The sequence below is a fragment of the Prionailurus bengalensis genome, chromosome C1, assembly GCF_016509475.1.
Source record: "Prionailurus bengalensis isolate Pbe53 chromosome C1, Fcat_Pben_1.1_paternal_pri, whole genome shotgun sequence".
Classification (NCBI taxonomy): domain Eukaryota; kingdom Metazoa; phylum Chordata; class Mammalia; order Carnivora; family Felidae; genus Prionailurus; species Prionailurus bengalensis.
Genome location: NC_057345.1, coordinates 58,835,784 through 58,849,874, shown reverse-complemented (window position 1 = coordinate 58,849,874; position 14,091 = coordinate 58,835,784). Strand labels below are relative to the sequence as shown.

Below are 14,091 nucleotides of genomic sequence, written 5' to 3'. Positions count from 1 at the left end.
TTCTCTCTGCCCCTCCCCTACTTTCTCTCTCTCTCTCTCAAAATAAATAAATTTTAAAAATAATTTTAAAAAGACTTTTTTTTTTACATATAGTATCATGTCACCTACAAATAGCGACAGTTTAACTTTGCAATATGAATACCTCTTATTTCTTTTTCTTGGCTGACTGCTGTGGCTACGACTTCTAGGTTTACACTGAATAAAAGTTAAATGCCAGTTGTTATTACTGTTCTTGCTATTGCTTATTGAATGCTGAGTGCAAGGTCTATCTTTCCTTCAACTTGTTGTCCCCCAAAGTCCTTGTCTAGTGTCTGTACATAATAGTCTATCAAGAAATAATTGTTGAATTGAGGGGCGCCTGGGTGGCGTAGTCGGTTAAGCGTCCGACTTTAGCCAGGTCACGATCTCGCGGTCCGTGAGTTCGAGCCCCGTGTCGGGCTCTGGGCTGATGACTCAGAGCCTGGAGCCTGTTTCCGATTCTGTGTCTCCCTCTCTCTCTGCCCCTCCCCCGTTCATGCTCTGTCTCTCTCTGTCCCAAAAATAAATAAACGTTGAAAAAAAATTAAAAAAAAAAAAAAGAAATAATTGTTGAATTGAGCTGAATTGAAATGGTATAACATAGAAGCACCAAATGAAGTTTCTGAAAGAGGTGAAGAAGAATTCATGCATGCTTAATGTACAACTTCAAGTAGTCACACAGTAAAGGTCAAATGTCCCAAAGGTGACATTTGGGAATGAAAGACAGGAAAAGAGCTATGGTATAAAGTAAAATGGAAGGTAACTCCTAAAAGTAAAGAAAGAAAACTGACCCAAGAGAAGGAGCCTAAGAAGGAGTCCTCACAGATACCTGGGGCTTTCCAGAGGAAGTTAGCAATCTGACGTTTTTCCTTCTTGTCTCAAGTTTTTATCAAGATATAACATGAAGAATCATCTAATAGATTGTCACTGCAAGAAAAAAACTATCAAGCATAAACTTTATAAAAAGAATTATATATTGCCTAGAATGGAAACCTGATCTTAACACCTAATTTGAAATATTATTCAACTGGTATCATGATTCTTGTTTTAATTTTTTGTGGTAATTTAATTTTTTCTGAATGCAAGATATGTTAATCTTTATATACAAACAAAAATTAAAATAATTGCCTTTCCATCTTCAAACTAAACTTCTCCAACAGAGAAATAAGATAATTGTATTTATTATTAACAGAACATAAATATAAATCAACAAATGGAGCACAACCTTAAGTGGAAATTCTTTTGGTGCACTGGATTTAGATTTGGGGGCATTAATTTGCATGTTGCAAAGGAGCTATTTAGCATAGATCTAGCTACAGTAGTTCAGCAGCATGGAAATCTAAGTGAGGATGGCATCAAAGAGGGGAAAGACTTCTTTGAACACGAGATAAATTCAGCAGCTCTCAAGCATCTTACTTTCCAAATAAACCTCCCAAACCTGCAATGTGCTGTGGCTCACTCTGTCTCCGATGGCTGCAAACTATATGCAGTACCATACTGCATGGCGTTCACAGCACAAGGGTGCCAGGCAGAGAGAAGAAGAATCTCTAAGGAAGAGGGATCTTTTTCTCATCTGCACAAATGCATGAAGTAAACATCACTGCTATGTCCCATGTCTTTCCATCAGAAGAAAAAAAATTCCCAAGTACACAAATCAAGGCCTACTTTCTTACTACCGAAGATTTGCATGTCCTTTTCCCAGCATCTCTGGTGATGTTTAATTCTTGGAAGGCTGACTGGAAAATGAGGATCGACATAGATACATACATTTATGTGTTCCTGAACTTCCCTACCCTTGTCTGTGGTTCTCTTTGGTGTTTATTATTTATCCTTTGAATGGTGGCTTTTCAGAAGCTTTGAATCTGCCTGAGAGCATAAAAACACTATCTCTCTGGTGCATTTCATGCCTCTTCAGCATCTCCCACAAAAAAACCATGCGGGGGGCGCCTGGGTGGCGCAGTCGGTTAAGCGTCGGACTTCAGCCAGGTCACGATCTCGCGGTCCGGGAGTTCGAGCCCCGCGTCAGGCTCTGGGCTGATGGCTCAGAGCCTGGAGCCTGTTTCCGATTCTGTGTCTCCCTCTCTCTCTGCCCCTCCCCCGTTCATGCTCTGTCTCTCTCTGTCCCAAAATAAATAAACGTTGAAAAAAAAAATTAAAAAAAAACAAAAAAAACCATGCGGTGCTTTTTCTGCTCAGTCAGGGGGGCGCTTGTTGGAACTGTTCTCTACTCAGCTTGGAGAAAGGCCAGGGTGAGACTAGCAAGCATACATGGTAGAATTCCGCTGATTTTCAAAGAGTCAACACCCACAGCTTTGCTTGCTTTGATTACCACCAAAACGAAAGAGAGTTGTTGCTTCATTGCTTTCCAGCCAGGATTAAACCCATATGAAGCTGCCTTTCCCATCCTTATTTTGAGTTGCTCAGTGGAAGAAAAAAAAATATTTCTCTGCCTCTTGTTTACGTGCTGGTCTATAGTTTGTATTTGAATATGAGCTTTGGCATATTATGAAACCTAGCATAACCACCCAGCTAGAAAATGATAGCTGACATAAATCAGGCAGCTCCCATGTAAAACAGATTTGTAAAATCTGCTTTATATTTCCTAATGTACCACAGAAAGGATAACAAAACTTTGGAAATTTAAAAACAGAGAGAAATTATTTAAGGACTTCATTGGAAAATAAGTACAAAGAGCAATAAACAAAATCCATCATATAAAGAAGCTCGAATTGAACTGAAAAGATGCCAACTTCAATTATTTCTCTGGCCATAAGAAATATCAGGAAGTAGGATTCAGAAACCTGAGACTCACCTCCCCCCTTGCCTACCCCACCATATACCACACAAACAGAAATAATACTGAAATAAAAATAAAAAGATGCTGCTCAACAGAGACAGGGACAACATATACACATTTTTATAAAAAATAGTTCTAATAATTATGATTAATAATATGCAGAATGATCTCCAAAAGAGACTAGGAATCAAAGCTAACCATACCTCAAAGCTTCAGCATTTAAAAGTCTATACCAGGCCAGGTGTGAAAAATACTAGGAAGGAATCTATTTGCTAAATTCTCCACTTAGTCCCTTAGAGAGTGCAGTGTTCTGTAGAATTGTCATGGAAATGAAAAGAGATCTGAAGTGTCATTAAATTGTATATAAATGCCCTTTCCCCAGGTCAGATGGTCTCAAGCTCTCTCCACTCATATTTAGAGGGTGCAAGCCTCCTCTCCATACTGCAAGCCTCCTCTCCATGCTCACAGGGGAAATTATAAGCTTCTTTTCCAAGACTTCCAAATCCTTCACGATCTGTCCTAAACCATCTTCCTAGTTTTATGTCAGCACCCTCATTCTCACATCCTCTATGCTGCAGCTATTCCCAGTGTCAATGTATTTTTCCCCTTCTTCCTCAGTAGTAAGAAGTATTTAAGAACTTGGAGTCTAGAGTTAGACAAAGGCCGACCCTGCCACACACCCAGAATGTGACCATTGACAAATCACTTCATTTATTAATGAATACACAGATTCAACACCACTTACTGAGCCTCTAGTGCCAGCTTTGTGTTGCGTGTTGGGGATAAAGTAAAGAGGAGTATAAAGTTCAAGGACGTTATTCTCATTGATGAAGACAGAAAATATCTGATTAGTGTCACAGTGAAAAATAAAGCAGGGTAAGGATTCAGAGTGAAGTGGGAGCAGAGAGGTGAGTGCGTTGTGTTTTCCACAGCTGGTCAGGAAGGCTTTTCTGAGAAGATGACATTTGATCAGAGACCTGAATTGAGGTCTGGAAGTGAGGCATGCCAATATCTGGGGGACAGTGTCCCAGACAGGGGGATCAGCAAGGAGCATTCTTGGTTCATTCAAGGAGCAGCAAAGAGGGAGAAGGGTGGCTGTAGAATGACGGATTCAGGAGAGAGTGGTAGGTAATGATGTCACAGGAGTGAGGGCAAAATCACGCAGGATCTTGAAAGCTGTGCTAAGAACCTTAGGTTTTAATGCAAGTGAGATGGGAAGCTGTTGGAAAGTTTGTTCAGAGCACTGACATTATCTGATTTGTGTTTTTGAAAGATCACAAAGAGACCAGGTGTAAGGCAATGGCAGCAGCAGAGAGACCGGAGTCTGCAAAAGTCTGAGAGAGACGAGAATAGCTCTGATTGGAGATTGGAGCCGTGCTGGAGGAGATGTGACCGAATGACCTCTGTGTCATCTTTGGGAATTACTCCACACTGCCGTTATATCCTTGATCAAATGAAGTCATTGGGAGGATTATATGAGCATTAGTATACAGTGCTTGGGGTAGTTCTTGGCATGGCTGAAATGGTTAAGCAAAAAGACAAGTGTTATTTCTGCCAGAAGGACCAATGAAAATGTCACCTCTTGAAAGGCTCCCTCACCACTGACTTCCCCCCATCTTTATCATCAGCCTAATTCCTCTCTCCACTTCCTTTGCATTACATATTGTATACACCATCATAATAGTGTTTTTCATAGTGTGTGTCCTCATACTTTTCTTATGCTTTTGTTTTCTCAGCTATGATGTTAGCTTGATGAAGAGGGTGACTGTGCCTTATTCTTGGCCCTTCAGTGCCTAACATAGCACCTGACACATCAGAGACACTAAATATATGCTTGTTGAATGAATAAATGAACTTAAATTCTACTTGCTCTGCATTTTTTAACTTACTCTAATCTGTACCTCCACTTAGTATTTTTACCAGTCATGTCACTTAACATGTATCACTTAAACTTTATGATTTGTATGCAAAATTATTGATTTTTTTGTATCCATATCTTGTTTCCAAATAGACCATAAAATCTTATGGAATAAGAATTGTTATCTTTTATTCTTTGTATGTCTCAGAGTATTATGTATTATGGTCAACTATCATTGTACTGTTAAGAGAAAAGCTTAATGAATAAATGCACAAGTGGACTTCAGGATCATTGGGGAGAAGGCTCATTATACATTTTTGAGGGACTAAGTAAGTGATGATGGCAGAATATAATTACTAGTGTTTTAGAGAAAGCAGAGAGAACCCATGAACACTAGCCAGAGAGATTTTGGAATGCTCTCAGAATGACGAGGGAAAGTAGGAATCCCAATATCATTTCAACACTCAAGACTGTTCATCAAAACTTAGCTTATGCCTGCTTATTAAAGGGAAGAATAGAAGGAGTCTGATTCTAGAATCAGATGTGGACTCTAGTGTTTTCCAGAAACTGACATTGGAATAGTTAGGCAAAATGATGAAAGATATAAAGAATTCAATGGGATGTCACTATACTGTCTAGATGAGTTATGACCCAAATACAGGAAGAATATAACAAACAGAGAGGAGCTCCTTCAAGTCCCTATATACAGGAACTTGGATATTTGACAAAGCTCTTATACATGGGAAGGCATTTAAATATCTCACCTGGTAAACGATGCAAAATCCTATCAAGGAACAACAGCCTGGAGTTGGGGGTGGTGGTGCATTCAGGTCTCTGTTAGTGGACAAAAGATTTAGGTATGTATAACTTGAACCTGAAGAACACAAGTGGTAAGACCACCCCTGTTGGAGAATGTATTCATTTTTTAAATTGATTTCTAACAAATCACCACAAACTTAGCAAGTTAAAGCAAAACAAATTTATTATCTGGCAGTTCCTAAGGGGGACTCTGGATGTGGGTTGGCTGGATCTTCTGCTCAGAGTTTTATCAGACTGAAATCAAGACTGAAATCAAGGTGTCATCCAGGGCTATGACCTCCTTTCAGACTTGAAGGTCCCTTTCCAAGGCCAGCAGGAGAGTACTCTCACTGCTTCTGGCTTCTTTTGAGGCTCACCTGATTAAATCAGACTCCTCATATTCACAAATTCTACCCACACCCAAGGGGAGGTGGTTATACAGGTTGTGCACACTAGGGGGCAGAAATCTTAAAGGTCATCTTGGAATGCTGTCTACCACAGAGAGAACTGACTTCGGTAAATAGATCTCAATGTGTCCCAACAGACACATTGTCCCAACAGATAAGGGTCCAGTCATGTCCTGTTGATATTTCTGGTATTTAAGAAACCCCAGAAAATTGAGAAGGCATCTCCTAAAATTACTTTAAGAAAGTAACATCAAAATTAATGGGGAGATAGCATTGTGTCCTTATCTTTTAATGATAGCAAAATTTTGTTTTATGAATAAGAAAACCAAAATATAAAAGCATTAAAATATTTGTCTTTAGGAATCTGTGCTTATTTTGAAGTTTAATTATTTGTACTATTCAAGAAAATTAGACCTATTAGAATAAGAGGTCAATCTTATAATTCCAAGTTAAAATGAGTAATTGATTCATTGCTTTAGACTTAACATTTCAGATTGAAATTTCATTTGAAACATTTAAAAGAAACTGAAGTTCACCATATCTAAAAACTTAATTTATTAGATTTATAAGAATTAATTAAGTTATTGGAAAGATTGTTAAGTCACACAATGTACTTAAAAGGAAATAAAAATATATCATATTAATAAATGTGGCTGGATATTCAAAGAATTTAATTAAGTTGTAAAGTATTCCTTCAAAATAATTATTAAACTTGCTAAATTGATAAGTTTCTTAATTCAATTTATAAACTAGCATACAAGCTTAAGAAAAACAAGGGTTTCAAATTAATTGAATACTAATTTTGCACCAAAATATCTTGAATAGCTCTTTTCTAGGCACAAAAATTGATTTCGATAACGTGAAAATACACACAAGTTTCAGTTCTGCTATGATTTTTGTCAAGTCACTTAACTTCTCTTAGCCTCAGTTCCTCATCTGCAAAACGAGGACGTGGGTCATCTTGTTAACTTGCAGAGTTGCTGTAAAGAGTAAATGAGATATTTTGCATAAAGTGGTTGGCACATGTTAAGCTCTCAATATTGAGAGCTTAAGGGGAAAAAAATATGATTTTTCTCCTAAATATAAGGGCAAAGGTTTTGTTTACTCTATCCGTACCAGGGACCTTTAAAGTTTAATGCTCCATATGCCTTCTTAGATAACAATTAGTATGTTATTTTACCAATAACGTTTGGAGGATTAATTTTAATGCCCAAGGCAATACAGTTACTTATGTGAAACCCCAGAGGCGGTTGACCACACCCTTCAAATCTTCACAGAAAGTCAATGTAGGAAAGTAATAGCAAACCAGTGTCCCATTTCAGTTTTTAAAATTGGAGGCACAGAGGACAAAAAGTAAGTATCAGGCTCCAGGGACTTTATGCAACCAGTGTTTCTGTGCCAGTATCTGGGGCCAAATTACTGGAACGGGATATAAACTCTAGGGGAAGGGGGAAGTTAGTATTCCCTCTAGGCTAATAGTCGCCTGGTGAAATGTTGCCGTATTTGTGTCAGAAGGAACAGAGGAATGCAGTGCTGTCTGGGCAGAGTGCAAACAGAAAATCCAGAGGAGAGTTGACACAATCACTCTACATGACTTAGAATGTATTGTAGTTGATACAGACCAATCCACTGTTACTGCATTCCCATATTTAGGGGCTAAACATGCTATTTCAAGGGGGGAAAAGCATAAAATTAATTATTCTGAGCACTTATAAAAATCTTCAAATATGTCTAATCTCTTGGGAAAAAAGGCAACGATTTTTGATGTGTAGAGGAGGAAAATTTTTTTCTTTTACCCTTCTAGGTTCCTTTGGCTGGTCTATTAATTAAATTGACATAGAAAAACTTAGCAGGAGAAAGACAAATTTAATTGCATATGGGAGTGCCATAGCAATATGAGACCCCCAGACAGTCAGGCAACTAAGGCTTATTGACATCTTGAGCTAAGAAGGGGGTAGGTGTTTGAGACTTCAAAGGGGAGAAAGACAATTCACAGGAAAATGGGAAGAGCAAATGTGTGGTAAACAGATGTTTGCCATGCAAAGTAAAGACAATAGGACGCAGAAAGTTTACCATACCTGTCCCATATTCCTTGTAGTTTCATTTGGTGATTTGTTCTCTTCTGGGACAAGGCCCTCCATCTAAATTCTTTTAGGCAGCTAAGGGGATGGTAAAAACTCTTCCTTGAGTCTTTTGGGACATCATTGACTACAGCTCAAAGAATCTACCTGACTATGTAGCACATTTTGGGGAGGCTTGTTGTGAACCCCTTCAGATGATAACTCCAGGAGGAGAACAAACACAAATACAGAAAGGTACATCTGTGAGAGAGAGACAGGCAGAGAGACAGAGAGATGGGAGGAGTAGAGGAACAGAGAGAGACAGTCTCAGAAAAAGAAAGCAGAGAGAGAACAGATTCCAAGAGAAACTGAGAGAAGACACACAGAGAAAACAAACACAAAGAGGTGATATTAAAATAGAGAGGCCTCACACTGAGAGCTGATGAGACAAAAAGAAAGGGTGATTTTCAAGGCCCCAAGAAAGCAGTCAGAGGACCAGGGAAGGAAAAAGAAAGAAAGGAAGATAACACAGGGCAACATTCAATTTAGTCAATATTTATGGAGTGCCCATGGGGAACATGGCAACCTCCTGGAACTTAAGTGGGAATAAATTCAATTTTCTCCTGTTCTGAAGGGTGGGGAGGTTCAAGTCTATGGAATTGCCTTGGGGCGGAGGAGGTATAAATACGGACAGGTCCATATTGTGCTTTGCTTCTAGATGGCTGGCCCAGCAATTCTGTGCCTTCTGGGGTGACCTGAAACTTTCTCTTCTCCCAGTTCCACGAAGGAAAAACAAATATTTAAGGAGAAACAAAGATGAAAGCATTATATTGTTGGTTTTCTTTTATACTTGTGATATCAGGTCTAAACAAGTGTTACTTAGTAGTAACACCATATTTGCTAGTTAAACATAAAAATCTAGAATCTATATATTTAAAAAGAGAAATGTTAAAAATTATTTAAAAAGACTGAATCAGAGGCCACTTTCATTAGTCTCCCTCCTTACCATGTCCTGACATATATGATAATGTGAAGTATTTTTTTTATAAAAATTGTTTTCAATGTTTTCATTTATTTTTGAGACAGAGTGAGACAGAGCACGAGCAGGGGAGGGGCAGAGAGAGAGAGAGAGACACAGAATCTGAAGCAGGCTCCAGATTCTGAGCTGTCAGCACAGAGCCTGACACGAGCTCGAACTCATGGACTGTGAGATAATGACCTGAGCTGAAGTCAGACGCTTAACCGACTGAGCCACCCAGGTGCCCCTGTGAAGTATTTTTAAAGCAAATCTCTCTTTATTTCAAACATCTCAGCCTAGAAAATATTTCTTAGGAATATCAGAATACACAGACACGTATCTGATCGAAATGTCTCCAAAAGACCTGCGGAGAGGGAAATGTCTGTCACATGACTCATGGTATCCATCACACAAAAATAAACCAGAGGATTAAGAGAAATACTACTATTCCTGGCAGTGGGTTCTATAAAATAGACTTTCAAGGAAAAGACACAGTCATCAAAACTCATTATACCTTATCAGCAAACCCACACCCATTCAGACTAACCCATCTGAAAAACCTAAAAAACAAAACAAAACAAAACACATGTGGCAGAACAATTTATGGGAATATTAGCTTACCTTTATTCTTCCTATATTTTCCTACCTCACAGCTAAACATTTGTTATTTCTTAGCCTCTGGTATTTTTTCACAGTGGAAAACAGAAGATGCTTAAAGTAAAGGGCTCTTTGTGATGTGAAGTGAGAGCTTGTTCAAGAAATTATGCTACAATTACCCTGAAGATGACAGTAGACAGGATTTTGAGAAACTCAGGAAGAGGTCAAAGTCAAGACCCACACATTGTTCAGTAGCAAAAATAGCATTCCAGGGAGGTGGCCCATGGCAGTAGGAATATCTCTTCGATATACCACGAGAGTGGCACCCTGGGCACCAGATTCCAAACTTCCAAACTCCAAAGATGCCCTTTGATGCCTCAAATGTGAGATGGAGCAAGAGAATGGCCAGATCAGAAGGATTGGATTCTAGTCTGGAACAGTGAAGATCACACTGGGACTCAGTAAGTAGACAAATGACTGTATCTCAGATGATGTAGTACTAACTACAACTAACTCCAGGACCACACAGCACAGCTTCATGGTATGGTGTGTTCCAATAGTGATTCGAATTGAATTGTCTTTTTTTTTTTAATTTTTTTTTTAACGTTTATTTTTGAGACAGAGAGAGACAGAGCATGAATGGGGGAGGGGCAGAGAGAGGGAGACACAGAATCCGAAACAGGCTCCAGGCTCTGAGCTGTCAGCACAGAGCCCGACGCGGGGCTCGAACTCACGGACCGCGAGATCATGACCTGAGCCGAAGCCGGCTGCTCAACCCACTGAGCCACCCAGGCGCCCCTGAATTTTCTACCACCCTGGCAAAACAAGCTTAGAGAACAATTTGGGTTAACTTTATAAAAATAATCAAATGAGGTATTTTATATGTATCTGTATTTGTGATCTGGGTGTCATACCTGCCATGCAAACTTTGGCATCACATAGAACTAGGGCTGGGTAACCCTTGGGCACTTTACTCAATTTCTCCAAGTCTCAGTTTTATCCATCTGTAAAATGGAGATAAAAGTAGAACTTAATTTATAAATTACTATAAGCAGTGAGGATTAAGTGCACATAAGGTTCAGTGCCTGGAACATAATAAGTATTCAATAATGGTTGCTATTTTTATTCAGTTTGAAAAATGAGTCCATCAGAAGTGAGACACAAAGCTTTCAGCCATTGTACAAACACAACTATTGCAAAGAGGGAAGCACCATAGGTTAGGTACACTGTTCACAAGATGGAAACAAGTTATTAATAGTTCTTCAAGAGAAATACACTATCCCTTGCTGGAAAAACAATATGAACACATGGCCAAGAAAAGCAACAATTCCTCACAACTTTACCAACATGAGGCCATACCCACTCATAGCAGCATGTCCAATAAACTTCAAACCCATGGAAAAGAACAATCGAAGCAATTCAAAATACTTAATATGGCAATGGCTTTTCAAAAGTCAACTGCTACCCTTCTCCTCTTCATTTTTTCCCCTCCCTTCCTCCAACACAACCACATCAGAGGCTACAGATATTTATAATTCTCTGAGTGACTAACTGTGGCAAACTTTTAACAAGAAGGCTGTGGAACTTGATAGAAGTGTCTTAATATGACAGGTATACTTCTCCAATGGAACATGGGAGTAGAGAGCATATTTAATTTTTGATAAACTAAAATAGCGCCTTAAAAATTGAATGACTCCACACAGGGACTTAAGAGTAGAGTCAGTTTCAGGTCAGATAAGGCTCCAGCTACTAGGTAATCAGGTGTGCATTTATGTTAGAAATCTTAGCTTGACCTCACTGTCTATTCATTTTTGCATGCCTCTATCCTGCCCAGATCATTTGGAACTAATCACTCGTCTCCGGTCTGTGACTTAATGGGCCCTGGTGGAAAAACCATTACTTCACAGTTCAAAAAGCATTTCTTGAGCTTTTGTAAGATGAGGGAGGATCAGGACCAGTGGCAGACATACAATTGCAAAGGCAGGTTGGGCAACTGCACAGGGCTTTGCACAATATGCTAAAAAGAGGTGATGTGAATAGAGTTGTTCCTTAGACATACCTGATGAGGTAGGGAGAACACATGTATGTGAGAGAGCATGGAGGATGAAAAGGTAACTAGAAATCCAATAAGCTATTCAGAACAGAGACACTGAGGCAGAAATAAGCGCAACCACCTTCGTCCTGTTGCCAGGGTGAAATAAAAAAGTCCAAGTTTGAGTTCTGGTGCCTTCACAAAGGGCCCTGTCTTGGAGTCTCAGCCTATGGGAACACCTTAAGTACTGCCAGTCTGATTGAGCTGCTAGTGCCCTCTAGTGGTAGCCCACATGAAGGCCATAAGCTTGTGAACCATCCAATTCCTGATCCATTTCCCAAGTACCCACCACCATGTGCTGGCTTCTGTGATAGCTGCTGGAGCCACAGATCTTCAAGACATTGGTTTTCCACTGAAGAAGCTCAAAGTTTACGATGTGAGACACAGAGATGAACACATCAGAATCATAGTGCATAGTCAGGGCAAAAAAAAAAATGTGGAATCACAAACTGCATAAAACAGAGTTCCTACAGAAGAGAGATGATTAACTTTTGGGTCTGGGGGCTTTGATGGTGGCTTGATGTCTGGGTTGGCAGTGACAAAGGCCTCCTGGAAGATGTGATTGGGCTCTGAAAGATTAGTAGGACTTCATTAGGCAATTAATATGAGATGAGTTTTCTAGGAACAGAGATCAATAGGGGTTACTTGGAGAACTGCGAGTAATTGTAATTAGGAACATCGAATGGGAATACAGTTAGATAGATTTTCTACTGGCCCATTCTGAGGGAATCTAAATGGTACTCAGTGTTTCCCAAACTGTTCCATTCAACAAACATTTATTAAGCATCTTCTGTAGGCAATGGATTCAATATTATTCTAGTCCTCAGGACGCTTACAGTCAAGCATTAAGACAAATTCAGACAGAAATATGAAGGGATAGTTTCTATAAAGAGCAAATTATACACAAGTAGCAGTTGGTAGCAAAGAACAGAAGGATTTATATTGAAAGAGGCAATCAAGGAACCCTTTCCAAAGTAGGAAACACGATGTGAGTATGAAATGAAAGAACACACAAGCAGGAATTTGCCAGATGGTAGTCCATGGGGAGGTTGTTTCTGGAATGTGTGATGTACTGGCTGAATGTCTTCCTGCCTCTCTGGTCGTGTTTACTTTACTTCCCTGGCTCCCCTTCTTCTCACCCTGCTGTGACCAATCCCCCAAGGTTCTGTGCTCAGCACTCAGCTCTTTGCTTTGTTCTTTCTCAATGACTTTATTCGCACCCATGGCGTCCACTGTGAACTTCAAACATTTTATTTAATGGAGACCCCACATTACTGAGTGCATTCCTTTTTACCTAGAAAGTCAGACTATCCCTAATGACATGAGCTGCAAATGGAATCCACCATCTTGAATGTTTGAGATCCTCTCCCTTGGTTGGTTGTCCCATCCACTCTTTAGTTGTCTGGTTAGTTAGTCAAGAACCTTGAAAAGACCTTACTTTCTTCTTTTCTCTCCCCAACATCCAGTGCCTTTCCAAGCTCTGCAGAATTCATACATCCTTTTCTTTTTGTGTCCACTATTACTGCCTTATATTAGTCCCATAATCTCTTACCTGGCTGATTGCAGTGGTCTCCTAATCGGTCTTTCTGCTTCTAGCTTACCCCTCAGTTTATCTGCTTCACGATATTTCTAATAAGCAAGTCTGATCTTGTATTATATACCATCCACTCCTCCTGCTTACGATGCTTCCGTGTTTCCTACAGCCTTCAGAATCAGGTCTCAGCTCCTTAGGGTGGTAGACAAACCTCTCCTTCTAACCTCTTTAGCACCATTTGCTGTCCTCTGCTTCAAGGAATTTTCCAGGAATTCCAAACTTATTGTAGGCCCTCCTAAACATCATGTTATTTCATATTTTCCTGCCTTGAAAAGCTATCATCTAGAGTGGTCTCCCCATCATGTTTCCCACATGGAAAACTCCAATTTAATCCCCCCAAACTCAGTTTCATGTCACTTCCCCTCATTGAGCCTTTCCTGGACCCTCCCTTTTTGATAGATAACCACTTTCTTCTTTGGGCTACTTCCTGGACCATGTGTGTGCGTATATTGTGATGTCGTTTTGTGACCATCTGTTTACCTGTCTGTGTTCCTTGCTTCAGGCTGAAGCAGCAGTACAGCAGGGTAATTAAGAAACTGGAACTGAATCCTAGCTCTGCCACTTATCAGAGTGAATTTAGTCTTGTGAAGTTGTTTTCAGGTTAATGTACCTCAAGTGCTTTGAACAGTGTCTGCCATAGAGTAAGTGTTATGCAAAAGTTTGCTTTAATTTTTTTTTAATTTTTAATTTTTATTTTTTTCAAGTGCTGTCTGCCCAGTGTGGAGCCCAACATGGGGCTTGAACTCACAACCCTGAGGTCAAGACCTGAGTTGAGATAAAGATTGGACACTTAAGCCACTCAGACATCTGAGCCACCCAGACACCCCCGCTCTGATTTTTGCCCATGAAACT

General features: G+C 39.7%; 1 protein-coding gene across 5 annotated transcripts in view; it reads left to right on the top strand.

Annotated features, from left to right (window-relative positions):
- PTGER3 (prostaglandin E receptor 3) overlaps positions 1-14,091 on the top strand; it is a 180,242-nt gene that overhangs the window by 149,043 nt on the left and 17,108 nt on the right. Inside the window, exon 5 of one of the 5 annotated variants that reach the window (XM_043575265.1) lies at positions 4,089-4,961. The exons of the other annotated variants lie outside the window; for them this stretch is intronic. The gene's annotated coding sequence lies outside the window, so the exon portion shown is untranslated. Of the gene's footprint in view, positions 1-4,088; positions 4,962-14,091 lie in introns of those variants that run through there. 5 annotated transcript variants of the gene reach the window in all.